Source organism: Rhipicephalus microplus, chromosome 5 (assembly GCF_043290135.1).
Source record: "Rhipicephalus microplus isolate Deutch F79 chromosome 5, USDA_Rmic, whole genome shotgun sequence".
In the NCBI taxonomy this organism is placed as follows: Eukaryota; Metazoa; Arthropoda; class Arachnida; order Ixodida; family Ixodidae; genus Rhipicephalus; species Rhipicephalus microplus.
In genome coordinates, this window is record NC_134704.1 from 171662326 (window position 1) to 171679102 (window position 16777).

A 16777-nucleotide genomic window follows, 5' to 3' on the forward strand; every position below is an offset into this window, starting at 1 on the left:
ATCAGTTTTTCTTCGACCATGTACACCGTAATGAAATCAATCTGTCTTTGCTTAACAGCGGTCTTCATTGTACGCTCTCTTCATAGACTAGCCGTCTCTATTGCTGCCACAAAAACATTGCTTTAGTTGGGATCCAGAACGCCTCCTCCTTTTGCTATGCCACCAGCTAGCGAGTTGTGCTGGCAGCGTGCAGCGGAGCTTGGTTACCGGAAAGCGTCGATGCAGCAACAACACGGCGTACGGCTTTCCTTATCGCGCACGTTTTACGAGTTTTCGAGCAGTGTGGCACCGCTAACGTACGTCACTACATCGCGCCTTACCTCAATGGCCATCGGTATTGTGCCTCAGGCCATCTCACCATCTGAGCTCGCCTCTGTATGGCACTTAGTTCACTTAGTCAAATTGCTCTGTGTGGCAAATATGCATGCATGCCTGAAAATAAACGATAATGCGCTGCATTTATAAATATTCTTACAAGAAAACGTATATTTACAGATATTTACAACGATTACACGCGATGACAATGCCTGGCGCACTGGCGGGCTGGAACCAGTCTCTATCCACTTCGTAGTCTTTTCTTTCAGCCAGGAACCCTCTACCGCTTTATGCCCAAATCCCACTACTGTCTTGTGGCACTACCCCGCGGCGTTAAAGCGCCGACCCGGCGCTTGTCACGAAAGGCGAGTGTTGGGTGACACATAAGGCTTCAGTCTGACGACGTGCACAACAGTGGATGGTGGTGGCATTGAGTGCGCTTCGTCGACGACTCGCTGTATCTCGTAGTTGAGGTTGGTGATCTTGCGAATGACTTTGTATGGTCCGTCATAGCGAAATAAAAGTTTTTCTGAGAGGCCAATGTGACGACATGGGGTCCACAAGAGTACGAGAGGTACTCTTACCTGGTTTCTTACTCTCACCAGGTACTCTTACCTGGTTTCGTATGCACCAGGTAAGAGTACCTGGTGCATACGAAACTTCACGGTGGTGACGATCGTATCGATCTTTCTGAGAGGCTTGAGAAAGCATGAGTCGTTCTCGAGCAATCTGTCGTGCTGCGTCAGCTCGCTCTATTGCATCGCGGACGTATGTGACAAGGGAGCTTGAACCAGCGGGAAGGAGTGTATCAAGAGGCAGAGAGGGTTCCCGTCCATAAAGAAGGTAGAACGGGGAATAGCCTGCGGTGTCATGTCTGGAGGAGTTGTAAGCGAAGGTGACGTAGGGTAACGTAGCGTCCCAGTCCCGGTGGTCTGGAGAAACATACATTGACAACATGTCCGTGATAGTGCGATTCAGGCGCTCTGTAAGTTCATTAGTTTGTGGATGGTATGCCGTTGTGAACTTGTGGTTCGTGGAACAGGAACGTACGATATCCTGGACGACGCGAGATAAAAAGTATCGGTCTTGGTCAGTAACGAGCTGTCGAGGAGCGCCGTGATGCAATATGATGTCATGTAGCAGAAAGTCGGCGACATCGGGTAGCAGCTGGTTGGAAGAGCGCGGGTGATCGCGTAACGTGTCGCGTAGTCGGTCGCCACGGCTACCCATTTGTTCCCGGATGCAGAAGTGGGAAATGGCCCGAGAAGGTCGAGCCCTACGCGGTAGAATGGTTCAGCAGGGATCTCAATAGGGTTAAGAAGGCCAGCTGGAAGCGATGTTGGTCGTTTTGGACGTTGACAAAGGTCGCAGCTGGCGACATACTTTTGCACAGAGCGATATAGGCGTGGCCAGAAAAAACGGCGCCGGACGCGATCATAAGTGCGGGTGACTCCCAGGTGACCAGCGGCAGGTTCATCGTGAAGCTGTCGGAGAACATCTACACGCAAATGGGAAGGCACGACGAGAAGGCGGTCAGGACCATCAGGGCGCATGTTGTGGCGGTAGAGAACTCCTTCATGAAGGAAATACAAGTTCAGAGAAGTGGGTGGAGTAGCGGAACTCAGGCTTTCTATGATGGGAAGTAAATCCGGGTCGCGGCGTTGCTCAGAAGCGATATCAAGAAAGTCTGATATTGATAAGACGCAAGCCTCCGTAGCTCTCTCTGTGGCGTCTGGTGGATACACTGGATACCGTGACAGGCAGTCGGCGTCTTGATGGAGGTGACCAGATTTATACACGACCGAGAAGGTGTATTCTTGGAGGCGGAGAGACCAACGACCGAGACGTCCCGTGGGATCCTTTAGCGAGGAAAGCCAGCAGAGTGCATGATGATCAGCTACAACAGTAAAACTGCGGCCGAAGAGGTACGGGCGAAATTTAGCGACAGCCCAAACAAGAGCAAGACACTCTCTTTCGTTGATGGAATAGTTCCTCTCGGCAGGGGATAAAAGGCGGCTAGCGTAGGCGATGACACAGTCTCGTCCATGCTGACGCTGAGCTAAAACAGCACCAATTCCGTGGCCACTCGCGTCCGTACGAACTTCTGTCGGGGCAGTCTGATCGAAGTGGGCTAATATTGGCGTAGTCGTGAGGGCTGCAATGAGCGCCGAAAATGCAGCACTCTGAGGCGAATTCCAAGTAAATGGGACGTCTTTTTTAAGAAGCTCGGTGAGAGGCGGCGCCATATCGGCGAAATTTCGGATGAAGCGGCGAAAATAGGAGCACAAACCAAGGAAGCTCCGGACATCCTTATGAGAAGAGGGCACGGGAAATTGAGTCAATGCGCGAATTTTGTCCGGATTGGGCTGCACCCCAGATGCGTTAACGAGGTGATCAAGTACAGATATTTCGCGACGGCCGAAACGGTATTTGGAGGAGTTCAGCTGGAGACCAGCGTAGCGAAATACTTGGAGAATACTGGACAGTCGCTCTAGATGGCTTGCGAACGTCGGTGAAAAAACAATTATATCATCTAAGTAGCATAAGCAAGTCGACCATTTGAAGCCGCGCAGAAGGGAGTCCATCATGCGTTCAAAGGTGGCCGGCGCATTACAAAGCCCAAACGGCATTACTTTAAATTGGTATAACCCATCGGGAGTTACAAATGCTGTTTTTTCTCGGTCCCGTGGGTCAACAGCGATCTGCCAATAACCAGATCGAAGGTCAATGGACGAGAAAAACTTTGCGCCATGAAGGCAGTCAAGGGCGTCATCTATTCTTGGTAAAGGGTAAACGTCCTTCTTAGTGACCTTGTTGAGATGTCTATAGTCGACGCAAAACCGCCATGTGTTGTCCTTCTTCTTGACAAGCACGACCGGGGATGCCCACGGACTAGATGAGTGTTCGACGACGCCTTTGGCGAGCATTTTCTCGACCTCTTTCTGGTCCAATTATGTGCATTTTTCAACAGGTTATGATACCAGAATGCGACATTGTTTTTCAATCACTCCATATCAATCGGCTAATAATATTTTTAAGTATTCTTTTTTTCCGCGAACGATCGATGAGTGGAACGCCCTGGATGCACCCACCGTTGAGGCCAACAGTGTGGAATTGTTCGATTCATTGCTTGCCGGTTGATTGTGTGGAGTTCCTTTCTTATGCATTGCTTGCCTTTCGCCTCATATTTCGGCCTGAATGGGTGTCCGTTTTTGTTTCTGGTTTTTTCTTTATACATTGTGCGCCTGTTTACATTGTGCGCCTGAACATTACACATTGTGCGCCTGTTTTGTTTTAACTAATTGTGTTGGTTCTTTGCTTTGTATTGTCTTCATTTTTATTGTAACCCCACTCTGCGGTGACTCCACCAGGAGTTAGCAGTATTGTCAAATAAATAAATAAATAAATGACAGAGCGTTCGGTAGCGGAGATGTGGTAAGGGCGGTGATGAATTGGGTTGGCATCGCCGGTGTTGATATGATGGGTCACAACTGATGTCTGGCCTAAAGGTCGGTTGTCAAGATCGAATATGTCCGCATAGGATGTCAACAGACGGCGGAGGTCTTGTGCTTCGGAGGGCAAAAGATCTGGCGCTATCATTTTGGCAATGTCAATGCTTGACAGGTTGGGCGCAGTGAGCAAGTTGACGTGCGGAGTAGGTTGCTGAGCCAACAGTTCAGAAATATCACACTCTTGCAACGACGACATGATGCCTAGTTTAATACCAGCAGGCAGCACATGCGTGGAGAAACCAAAGTTCAAAAGAGACAGATGGGTCTGATTGTGGCATACTCTCACCACGGTGTGCGGGACAGCAATGGAGTGCTTTAGCACAACGTCGGTAATAGGTGAAACGACATATTCACCATCGCGCACAGGCGGATTACACACAAGCTGCACGTTAAGTCGCGGCTTGCGGCGGAGGATGCAGGAACTCGGTGGCACAAAGGCGACTTTGAGCGTCATGGGCAACAGCGGCGTCAAAAGGCAGTTTCAACTGAAGAAGACCCGTCGAGCAGTTGATAAGGGCGGAGTGCGCAGAGAGAAAGTCGAGGCCAAGAATCACGTCATGTGGGCACTGCTCAAGCACGGTGAACAATACGACGGTCTGGCGCCCAGCAATACACACGCGAGAGGTACACATGCCGAGAACGGCAGATGTGCTCCCATCGGCAAGCATTACTGCACGCTTATTAGGAGGCGTGATCACTTTTCGCAGTTTATTACAGAGAGCAGCGCTCATGACTGAAATTTGTGCACCAGTGTCTATGAGGACTGTAACGGTAACGTCATCCACCAAAAGGTCCAAAATATTGCGGCGTGTAGGAATCGTCAAGAGAGGTTTTGCAGAATGGGTCGTTAATGCAGCGTCACCTCCGGGAGCTGCATGGTCTAGTTTCCCGAGGTTGAGGGCCCAGGTCGTGCAGGGGACCTGGATCGAGAAATCATCGGCGAGAGAGATCGGCGGCCTTAGGGTGATGGTGACCGGCTGAACCATCGGCCCTGAACGTTAGTAGGAGCAGGCTGTGGATCGTACGGAGTCGAAAAGCGGCGAGAACTGCCTTCAAAGCGACGCCATGTCCCTGTGTTCCAAGATGAATTGGATGACGAACGATTGCGACAGTAGCGTGCAATGTGGCCGGCGCGAGAGCAGTGAAAACAGATCGGTCTATCCTCCGACGTTCTCCATTCAGCAGGGTTCCGGTAGCGGGAAGGGTAGCGGGAAGGGTACACTGGAATCTGGTTAACAGAAGTCAAGCTCTCGGGGGTGCGAACAGCGCAAACAGGTGTGATGCCGAGATTTGCTATTTCTTGGTGAACGACGGCTTGGATGAGGGAGACGGTGGATGCGTTGTCTTGAGGACCGTCAGAGGCGATGGCTGCAGGAGCCCTTGCTTCGAGTTCGCGACGAACGATTCGGGTGACATTTTCGGACGATGTAGCTTGCGTGAACTTGGGGCTGTCTTCACAGGTCGAAGTGGCTGCAGGATTAGGCAGACGCGCAAACTGGCGGGTTATGCGACGGTTCTTGGCGTGCTCGAAGCGCTGACACTCCTTCACAACCGCGTCGACGGTGTCGCAATCTTTAACGATCAACAAATTGAAGGCGTCATCGGCAATTCCCTTTAATATGTGAGCGATTTTGTCAGTTTCGCTCATGTTCTCGTCCACCTTTCGACAGAGGCCCAATACGTCCTGTATGTAAGATACATAAGATTCTGTCGATGTCTGCACGCGACATTCCAGGTCTTTCCTCGCGGCCTGCTGTCGCCCAATAGGCCTGCTGAATAACTCGAGAAGCTTCAATTTGCAAACGTCCCAGCTGGTCAACTCCGACTCATGCGTCTCATACCAGGTGAGCGCCGTATCCCGCAAGTAAAATACAACGTTGGCCAGCATCAACGTAGGATCCCACCTATAATATTCGCTCACGCGCTCGTACAAAGCGACCCAATCTTCAACATTCACCTTGTCCTTGCCTGTGCCCGAGAAGGTTCCGGGGTCTCGTGGAGGCAGGAGAATCAGAGGAGGCAGCTGCTGGTGCTGCTGGTGCTGGTGCTGCTGGTGCTGGTGCTGGTGCTGCTGATGCTGCTGCCTCTGCAGCTGCAGCTGCGGCTGCTGTTGCTCTTGTGGGTGAGCCTGTTGAGCCATTGCAGCAAAATGAAGGTGGCGACCACTCCGAAGTTCCGTGTTGGTTTGCCGGAAAAGCCAGGTAGGCGTACCCCGCACCTCCACCAATAATATTACAAGAAAACGTATATTTACAGATATTTACAACGATTACACGCGATGACAATGCCTTGCGCACTGGCGGGCTGGAACCAGTCTCTATCCACTTCGTAGTCTTTTCTTTCAGCCAGGAACCCTCTACCACTTTATGCCCAAATCCCACTACTGTCTTGTGGCAATATCTTCTCGTTCGTGTGATTGGTAGCTGCATCTGTGGGTGGCAGTCGATAGCACCACAGACACGCGTAGTCGATCGGTCTCGAGAGGCTATACCGTTCGGCCCGCAATCTGTAACTGTCGCATTCAGTCGGACACTGGGTAAGTTAATCTCCTGCGTCAAGCACCCTCCCTTTATACGCTGTGCTGGAGAGTTTATTCTAAGGTCCTTACCACACGTACGCTATGCAGCGTGACTGCGCGTGGCTTTCTGACGCGGCGCAGGGCCTTCTCTCTAATGGAGAGAGAGGGCGTGCGGCTAGCAACGCTGCAGGCCTTCTAGGCGCTATATGTGATAACGTTGCAGCGCGAACCTATGGTCAGACCTTAACCGAACCAAGGCGTCCTTTTGCCCTACGGAGAGGAGAAAAGTAACGTCCCTTCATGGCCATGGTTTAGCACGCGCCTCGCCCTAACATGTATTCACATGTTTTCATCATCATCACCGCGCAGCTGCTTCGACAATGCGTGTTAGAGAGCATTTACATAAAGAGAGAGAGAGAGCAACAACTTTATTTGCACTTACATGAAGTTTCCCTTTCCCTCCGACATGCATCACGAGCGGTGTAGCGAATGCACATTGGCGTGCTATGAAAAATAATTTGCGAGTATACAAGCCTAAACGCGCAAAGGCATTCATGTTTAATTAGCAGATGTTACGGAGAATGACACGCATGATGTTAATTTATATGGTACTTGCTTATCACTTCAGGACAATTAAACCACACAGAGTTCTCAACTCAGCAATACATTCTTTTCTTTGTACAGAAACGCAACTTCCAAGTATATGATACTACGTTGTATATTATGGCATAGGAGAACTTCGCTGAACGCTGCTTAAACTTCTATGTGTTCAGTTAGCTCTTTACAACGGCTTAGTTGGTACTTTGTAATGATACATTTACTGACACATCCCAACCAACGATAGCGCATGGCTCCTGCATCGATTCGCCGTTGATGACGTCGCACATTGTCACTGTGTATCACACTGATAATCCCCCGTCGAATCACAAAGGTCGAAACATTTACTGGTCTATACTGCCACTGCGTCAAATTTTTGTAAGATTACAGCCACACTGTTTGAAAAAATAGTTTCTGCGAGGCTCCTTCGACTTTTTGATTTTTCTTATCGTTGGCAGTTATATTTACACGCACGTTAAAGAACGCTAGCGTATACCTCCAGGCAGCTTACGTGTCATGACCAGTGCAGCATGTTTATAGGTATAGTGTCAGAAGTTCGCAAGCGTTAAAATTCCCGGCTAAAAACGGCGGTGTCTCAAGTCATATCCATTACTCCGTGCACTTTCCAGGTAGAAAGTTTTCTCACCATTATGGACGAAAATTGTGTAGATGACAAAACCCAGCAGGAACAAATGCAGGACAACCACCACAGAGATCATAGCGCACCGGAGGTTGTGGCCTGAAAGTAAAGAACAGTCTGATAACAGTGACATCTGGGTACAAGAACTCTTGCTTTCCGAAAATTCCGGCCTTTGTGACGTATTGTGGGAATTGATTCCATTCGAAGCAATGTAAGCGTTACAACATTTGTGTAAGTTTAATAGCGCTGTCAATGTCGTGTGCCCTACGACATTGTCACGTCCTCTACACTGGAATCTAAAGTTCAACTTGTAGCCTAATAAAACATTTCGTTTGGCTAGTTGGCACATGGTTTTTCTATGTCTATCTTATCGCACGTTTTCTGACGAGCATGTAAGGCGATGTGTGCGCCTATATGGTTGCTACTGTTCAATTCTACTGTTCAAAATATTCAATTGCTAGCGATGCCCCTTCTGTTCTATTTTTTTCTGCCTAAACGTTACGCGTGCTTTTCTATTTCAGTATGCAGCTCACAGTCCGCTGTAATCTCCAATCTCACGTTACAGTGTGGCTGTAAGTGTAGAGGACGACCGGCAGTTCAGCGCCGTTTATGCACCAACTTGCTCTTATTAAGCTACTGGTCAATGCCAGGCAATATGCGAATCATAATCAACTGAAACATAACAGTAGTGACGCTTCAAACTCTTGCAGTTTTTGGTGAGGCTGGTGCACTTTATGATCCCGATACCGGCCACGGTGGCAACGACTTTCGTTTTGAGCAAAATGCTATACAGTACCACATAATTGAATAAACCGACAGTTTAGTAAGCCTAAGGCAGCGAATAAAATACCGACGTCCACCAGTACACTACTGCATGACATCATCATTCTTGCGTACCTTAAAAGATTTTGTCGAGCACGTTCACTTCCTTAAAGGCACTCGAAATAGACCCTATTTATCCCATGCATTTTTGGACATTTCGAAGTACCACCTCAGTGAATAATAGGGATACTCACATAATACAGGAATGATTTGCATGCAAATTTTCTGCTCCTCTAACTAAAGGACATATAATAAAATTTGAATGAAATGTTACATTTTTTTTATTTTCTACCACTAGAACTTGTCTTTTCAGTTGATTTGAATCTACAAAAGTTTGTAACAAAAACCCTAAATAGCACAGCATCTTTTCTGCTTCAGTACATGTACGTATTTTTTCGGAATACAAGAAAAATAATTAACTGGTTGTTTTGAAATAAATATGAAAAGGTACCTAAGTAATAAACACATGGTTTTGAGATAATTAAGTTAGAAGTTAGAAAACAGCAGAAAGCAATCACACTTTGTCTCCAACCTTAAGTCATTCAATTTATTAGCTGACAGCTTGATACTGATCGCTGAAGTCGATTTGTTTACTTCGGAGCCTTTTGTAATGCTTTTCTTGCTTTTTTTCAGAGGTGTCATGCAGCTTGTCCACAGTGCATCGTCTAATATGGTCAACATTTTCAGCAAATTGATTGTAGTTTATCCAGACTTCAATCCTAACTATTTCATAAATTTGGCTCGTGTGATACAACCTCAATTAAAGGCAAGAATGGTATCATGTGTCGCAATTCTTAAAACTCTGAACCTAAACAAGTACAACAATCACTCTGTGACTCAATTCGCCTAAACACCTACACTAAGCTGTTCATGCGCGCTATTTGGTCTAATTCCATCTTCATAAAATTTGGCAGATCCCACGTACCTTGGGAACTAATGTTATGCGAAGCATGTGGAGGAGAGGTGACTGCGTTGTCATATTTTATTGAGTAAAACTTTGCGAATTCACGCTAAAGATGTTTACGAATGTCGTACCCACAGCCGCAAGTTAAACAGTCGCATGTTTATGTGAGCTGTTTTGAACTGTTGCGTAACAATGCCAACAGCAACATGGGTATTAGCAACACCAGAAGCGGCAAGCTGGTATGCAGCGCTTGTGCCAGCGAGGAAAGCGGCCCTTATACTGCTAGAAAAATGAGCTTCAGTGCATGGCACCTCGCTACAATTGTGGTTAAGGTGACGGTACTGCTGTATGATGGGAATACGTATGCACTCTTTATAAGATTAGATAGCCAACACTGTAACCACAAGTGAAGTTTTACGAACCTTGCGCTCTACTTTAAAAGCAGTTCCGAGACAGAGCGTGGATTTTTCGTAGAGTAGTTTATTCTCACGCAGAACGTTGGGGTTCGGTTCCTGGTAGGACCATGATACTTATTTTATATGCGTTAAATGGTAAACGCTACTGATGCCAGCTTTTAGGGACACATTTCATTAGAGTACACCTAGTTGGGGTTCATCATGTCTAATAAATACCAAACCAAAACTGAACACCTACACTACAGAACACAAAAGCATATGTCTAAACAACCGAGTTTATGTGAATTCAACTATACGACAGCCCAATATATGGTCATCCACACCATTGACCTGTTCGTCCGTCCGTGCACCTGTTTTTCCGTCCGTGCGTGCAACCTTGCATGCATCCGTCCGCCCATCTGTCTATCTGTTCATCCGTTTATCCGTGCGTCCAACCATCCATGCATACGCCCACCTGTCCGTCCGTCTATGAATACATCTATCTGGCAGTCCGTCCGTGCGTTCGTCCTATCGTCTGTGTATCCCTGATAATAGTCGGCGACTTCAACGTAAAAATTATGAACCTTAAAACCTATTGATTCGCCAACTCGTCGTCATTCACTTTGTAGAGATACATTGACTCTTCTTAAAGCTCTCGAGTTAGAATTACCAATGTGTGCTCGCACCGTTCCTTGGTTGAAATAAACTGTCAATCACCTTCACTCCAATGGGCATTATTACCGTTAATGTTAACCCGACGTGAGGGTGGTATCGTAGGAGTACATTACTAATGTGTATAAAATTGGATTGGTAGCACTGCATCCACACGTGACGCTTGACGAACACAGGATGTATATGAAAAATATTTTGAGACCTGGCGTGGCTCTGTGGTAGAGTGCTTGATTTCCATGTAGAATGCTAGGGTTTGATTCCTGCTTTGACTATGACTTTTTTTACATTCATATGGTCAATGTGGCCAATGACCTGTTTTCTTGGCGCTCACGCATTAAATTACTCATATGTGTTGTCGCCGTTCCTGGGTAGATAGAAGTGTCTATCACCTGTGGCACACAACCGCCTGTGGATGTGTGTCACTGTTTTGCGGAAATGTGATGAGATTATGCCATTGTTCATGTCCTGGCCAACGAGTCGTATTGGTCAAACCGTCACACCCTCCTATACCAATTTCATTAAGGTTTACCTCAAGTTGAGGGGATGATCACGTAAGCACCCTGAAATAGGCGGCTAGAAATATATATATACACCATAAGTACTTGCAGCGAGACAAGAAATACTCCGCATTTATTTGTCATGTCCATCAGAGCATACTCATGGTCACTATTCACGTTATTCACCTCGAAGGTCGTTGGGAGAAATAAGAGGTACAACAATAAAGAGTTTGCTGGTTGAGCGCTGAGTGCCACCGCACTTCACTGGCCTTTATTGACATTAACAAGAGGACTGCATGGGTTGCCGCAAAATTTTCAGTTTCTCAAGACCATCTTTACCCCCAGCATCTAAGCCTATTCAGAAGAACAAAGAACACAAGGTCTAATGAAGTTAGGAACTTAAAGTGTTGGAACCAATGCGCTCTGAAGATGAAGTGTCAATTTAGAGGCGCGTAGTGTATCCGAAGTGCCTTAGAACTTACCTGACAAGCTGACTTTAGACAAGCATTTTCGCTTTCGAAAAAGCTGAATTACACCCACAAAAAATACTGTTCTAGAAAACACCAAGGGGGAAAATATGCATAAATTACCAATTGCAAAGAGAACAAGAAGTGATTTTATTTTTTTTGTCAACTTTGCCCTGCCCTTAATTTTATTTGGTTGGAGTCCACCAGCATAAACTGTCATACCATGCCGGTCGCGACGCGGTGTGGAAAAAGATTTCTTCGTTTTTTGTACTATTCCGATAAGATTGCGCGCAAGACACCAGTAGTCGAGTTTCTCTGGGGCTAACACAAGCACCAGCGGAAGCGCGGCAATGCTCAATCAGTCAGGCACAAAAGACGTCGCCTTCCATCAATGATCTCAATATCGACTACCGGAATCTGCGTTGGTCACCATTGTTGCAGATTGAAAGCTACTTTTTATAGGCAGAAGTTCGCCCAACAAAGGACACCATCTTTACCGGCATAAGTTTCCTGCTCTTCACCATTACAACCACGGGACACTCTGGATTCAATTTATTGTGGTGGTGGCGTACCAGTGATGCTTAAGTTGCCATTAGAAGATCACAGAGCAAATTATTGCCCGTCTACTCTAACTACAACGCTCGCAACGCTGCTTGCTGAGCTGCCATATGCCATAGACGGATCTTCAATTACGAAGTCTTCAAACCAAATGGGTTCAAAGTAAAGTCTCAGAATTCATGCCCCGGGAAAAGTGATACCAATTATGAGTACAGCAATGTTGCTTCAGATGGCGTTGCACCTGGTGCAACCTGAATGAGTTTTGTGGTTTCGCGAGTCAAAACCACTGTGTGATTATGAGGCGCCACTCGCAGCAGTGGGTCCAGTGCTTATGGTGCTCGACTCCTGACTGGAAGGTCGTGGGATTGAATTCAGGTCGGGGTGGCCGTAATTCCAGTAAGGCGAAATGCAAAGGCACCCATTTTTCGAAGAGCCGTTTTTCAATAGAAAAAGACTTAAGTGCGCGAAAACAATGTCAAAAGATGATGACAACTCAGGTGCTTGCATTGTCACCACTACTATTTGTCCTTGTTTTGGCGCGCTGGAGAGGTTAAGTGCAGGAGCCCGTGTACTTATATTTAGGAACACGTCAAAGTACAACACAAGGTGAGCAGTTCCAGAGCCCTATAATGCGACGTACCTTATAAAAACGTGCATGTTACTGCGGCGTGATATCCCACAAATATTATATTATTAGGAGACACCTCATGGTGGTGGACTTCGGATTAATTTTGCACCACCTTAACACTACAATGCGGGTACCCATTTCGAAAGTAAGGATTTATCAGCACTTTGCACTTAGTCTCCATTTAAATTCGGCCGCCATGGCAAGAAATCAAACCCATGTTTCGGATTCCGCCACATCACAGTTTCAGTGAAACCTTATGCCAGTGGCAAAGTTCCACTGCTTTTCATTTCAAAACTTCCCGCGAGTGAGAGTAAAACTGGCCTGAATCAATTCCTTCGGAGAAGTCCACCGCATTGGCGTAGTGAATACGGTGCTCGGCTGCTGCGCCGGTCGTGGGTTGAATGCTGGCTGCGGAGGTCACATTTCGGGGGAAGCAAAATGGACCACATACTGAGTGATCTCAGTGCACGTTAGAGAACACCAGACGATAGAAATCTTCGAAACCCTCCACTACGGCGTCTCTCATAATATTGTGGTTTCGGGACTTTAAAACCCAAATTTTATTCATGACATTTCTTCAGAGGGAAATTTAACGCTCGGCAGTTAGCTCGCCGCAACTTCAAATTTGCTCATAGGGCCGATGCTCAATAACCAGTGGTCAAAATCTTCAATTTTGGCAATACACGCTCTCATACATTTGTACATTTATCAGCGTGACAACCTTCTGAAGCAAAGTTTGAACATGAAGTGCGTTTTTAATCAGTTTATCTAGAAACAAGTGTTGGCTCTCGGCTGTTGTGACATTGTTATCGGCTTCATTACACCTCACTTTATTAAGCAACGCCTAGCTGGTTTCCCCTTCCTTGGCTGTCACATGGCGATTTTCATCAGATGTTATGCCGTCCCCTCCGAACCCGAACACTTCCCTCCCCCTATTTCCTTTCCCGCGTGCACCCAGGAGCATACTCCCATCCTGTGCTCAATGCGCTCTCCCCCACGCTTCTCTCACCCGCATCCTCCTCGAATGCCCGGCGGACTCTCCCCCGCAGGGACCGTAGCCACTGGCCACATTAGAGAAATGGGAGACCCTGCTGAGCTCGACGGACCTGGCTAAGCAGAAGACCGCCACCGACCGGGCCGACCACGTCACGCAACTACATGAACTCATGAACGCATAGCGCAGTGGGGAGCGTGCGGGGACTCTGCGACGTACGTGCCTGAATATTTTGGGTAAATAATCTTTGTTTAGTGACAAAGCTTCTTAAATCGGCACCTGTTCGTCCCTCGTAGTAGTGCGTAACATGTCTTACGCTTTGACCTGCAAGGTGTTGCCGGTGGGAGATTTCTCCTGTGTGTTGTTGGAGAACGAAAAATTCGCAGCGTGCGCGTTAACTAAAAGCCGAATTCTCCTGTCTCTCATCCCCATTAGCAGCCATTGGCTTGTATATTGAGCGCTATCTGACAAGAAAGGGTTGCTACGTTATACTCGCTGGGCGTCACCTCCTTGGTTTTTGAAAGGTTTAGCGAGCGCTGAGCTGCAGTGCCATGAATACAGTGAACTAGTATATACCATAAACTTAACGTGGTTAAATGTGGGAAGTAGATACGAAGCGCAAAACGTAAGTAAAAGCCGAAATCTCCCGTCTCTCATTCTCCATTAGCAGCCATTGGAATGTGCATCGAGCACTAACTGACAAGAAAGGGTTGCTACGTTATACTCGTTGGAAGTAACCTTTTTGGTTTTAGAAAGGTTTAGCGAGCGTCGAGCCGCAGTGCCATGAATACAGTGAACTAGTATATACCACGAACTCGAGTTGGCTAAAGGTGGGAAGTAGTCACGAAGCGCAAGCCGTAAGAAAGTGTGCGTGTGCCACCTCTCGTTTAGTTCTTGGAATGTCTGCTGGATGGTGGTGCTTCTATATAGGGAATATATGATGAAAAGATGCGAGATGGTGGTACTTAGAGTATTGAATCGATAGAAGAACGGACACACAGACAGATGCATGGACGGACGCATGGGTGGCTGCACGGACAAATGGACGCATGGACGGACGCAGGGGTGGATGCATGGACGAACGCAGGGACGGACGCACGAAGAGACGCAAGCAGGGACGTGCGGGTGGACCCACTGATGGTCACGCAGACGTACGCATGAAGGAACGGAAGCAAGAAAGAAAGGACCGACGGATGCTTCGCCCCACTCTCCATCATTCACTCCGTGGATATGATGCCAATTTTTCACTACAGCATGCGCTGTAAGTAATGTTTTTTTAACGGCCATGCACATGGTTTGTCAATTTTTAACTCACAAGTGCAATGCGTAGATGAGCTGTTCATGATCACGTCTGCCAAAATTTGCAACGCTACGTGTCGCGGAAATGGGTCAAATTTCAAGATTAACGCGGCTTTCCTTTTGCGGACGCACGCCCAGGGAATGAGGGCATGACGTGCGCGTATGAATAACCCAACGTACACGGCAATGCAGTGACATTGGTCCCCTACGTAAATGACTATGCTCTGACGTTGCCAACATTGGCACGTGACATGGCGAAAATTAATTAACACGACATGCGTAGTTTTTGTATTTTTTGCTTGAAGAGTATAATAAATCTCAAGATAAATATTCAGACGCTATAGGGGAATGTGTCCATCCTTTTTCTTATTTCTTTCCACGCGAATTCCAACGAGATGCGGAGCCCATGTGCCAGCGTTTCACATGCGTTTGTGTCCACGCGGTTCCGCGGTAAGCGCATCGAGCAGACGACAGCCATGGAATGCTCCTACGCGTTTGTGCACTCATTGTGCTCATCTAGTTGGCAGCAGTGGCGGCACAGCGAACGGACGACTGATTGCAACTCGGCTTTTTCGCAGATATCAAGAAAGCCAGTGCATCGGCGATGTATCTCAAGGTTTTCCCAAGCTGCTCAGAAACTGCATTTGAATCGCTGACGGCTCATCGAATTCTGCATCTGCGGGACGCTGCGAACCATTCGGCGAAACGGATATAACCTGGACACTTCGTGCATCTTCGTAGTTGGCAGCAGCGGCGGCACAGCGAACGGACGACTGATTGCAACTCTGCTCTTTCGCAAGTTGGTAGTTCCCTTCAGAACATTCTTCTAAAGTTTGTGCCACTTCTGCTGCTAACACTATTGCTATTATTGCCTTTGTAGTCGCGGCGCGTTTTATCAGATTGTGCAGTAATGTCTGTGAAAGATGTTTGTCTCTCTTGTAAAAACGGTTTTGACTCACCTGATTTGGCGGTTCAGTGCGTGGAATGTTCTGCTTCTTACCATTTTGGAACCTGCTCGAGCCTCACAGAAAAACAATACAGAACTAAAAGCATAGCAGCTAGAAAGAAGTGGGCGTGGCAAACATGCAAGGCTGCAAAAAATAACGGAGCGGCTCAGATGAATATGGCTGCGATGAATTAAATGGTTGAGATCAGACTACTTTTCTGCAATATAAACCAAGAACTTGACGGCTTGATGCCATTAAAGGAGACTGTGTCTAACATCGAAGGGGAGGTCCACAGGATGTCAGAAAAGTATGATGAGGTTTCAGAGTGACTGGAAGGGCAAGAAACGTAGACAAGGGACATTATAAAACGAATGAACGCGATTGAGACACAATGCGAAAATTGTTTAGATAAAAAGAACCCACTGCAAACGGAACTGAATGATCTTGAGTGGCGAATCAGAAAGCTCAATTTGTAATTTCATGGCATTCAGGTAACTGAAAGTGAGAATCTACTGCAGAAGGTGAACAACTTGGCTGACGGGATGACTCTGCCAAGACTCTCCGATCTAGAAATCACTGCTATCCAACACTTGCAAGCGAGACCTGGAAAAATTTCAGGTATCATTTTGAGGTACACAAGGCAGGCAGTTGGGAACCAGTGGTTAGAAAAGCGGCATAAATTGAGAGAAAATAATTGTAGAGTGGTCGTGCTGGAGTTACAGCAGGCAGTTGCTTAACGCCGCGAAACAGTGGGCAAAAGACAGTGGCTTTCAGTATGCATGGCACAGGAACGGAAAAGTCTTCGTGCGCAGAGTCAATGACGAGCAAGCTGTTTTTGTCCGAAACGCGAACGACTTTCCTGCATATTGTTGTTCTGTTCAACTGCAAACTTTTGCAAATCTTCTCGTTATGTATGAAACAAAAAATGATCTATTTTTTTGCAAGGACTAAATGTCATTGGCTTCACTGAACATAAAAATCCTTAAATTGATTGCAATTAAATGTTCGTTTC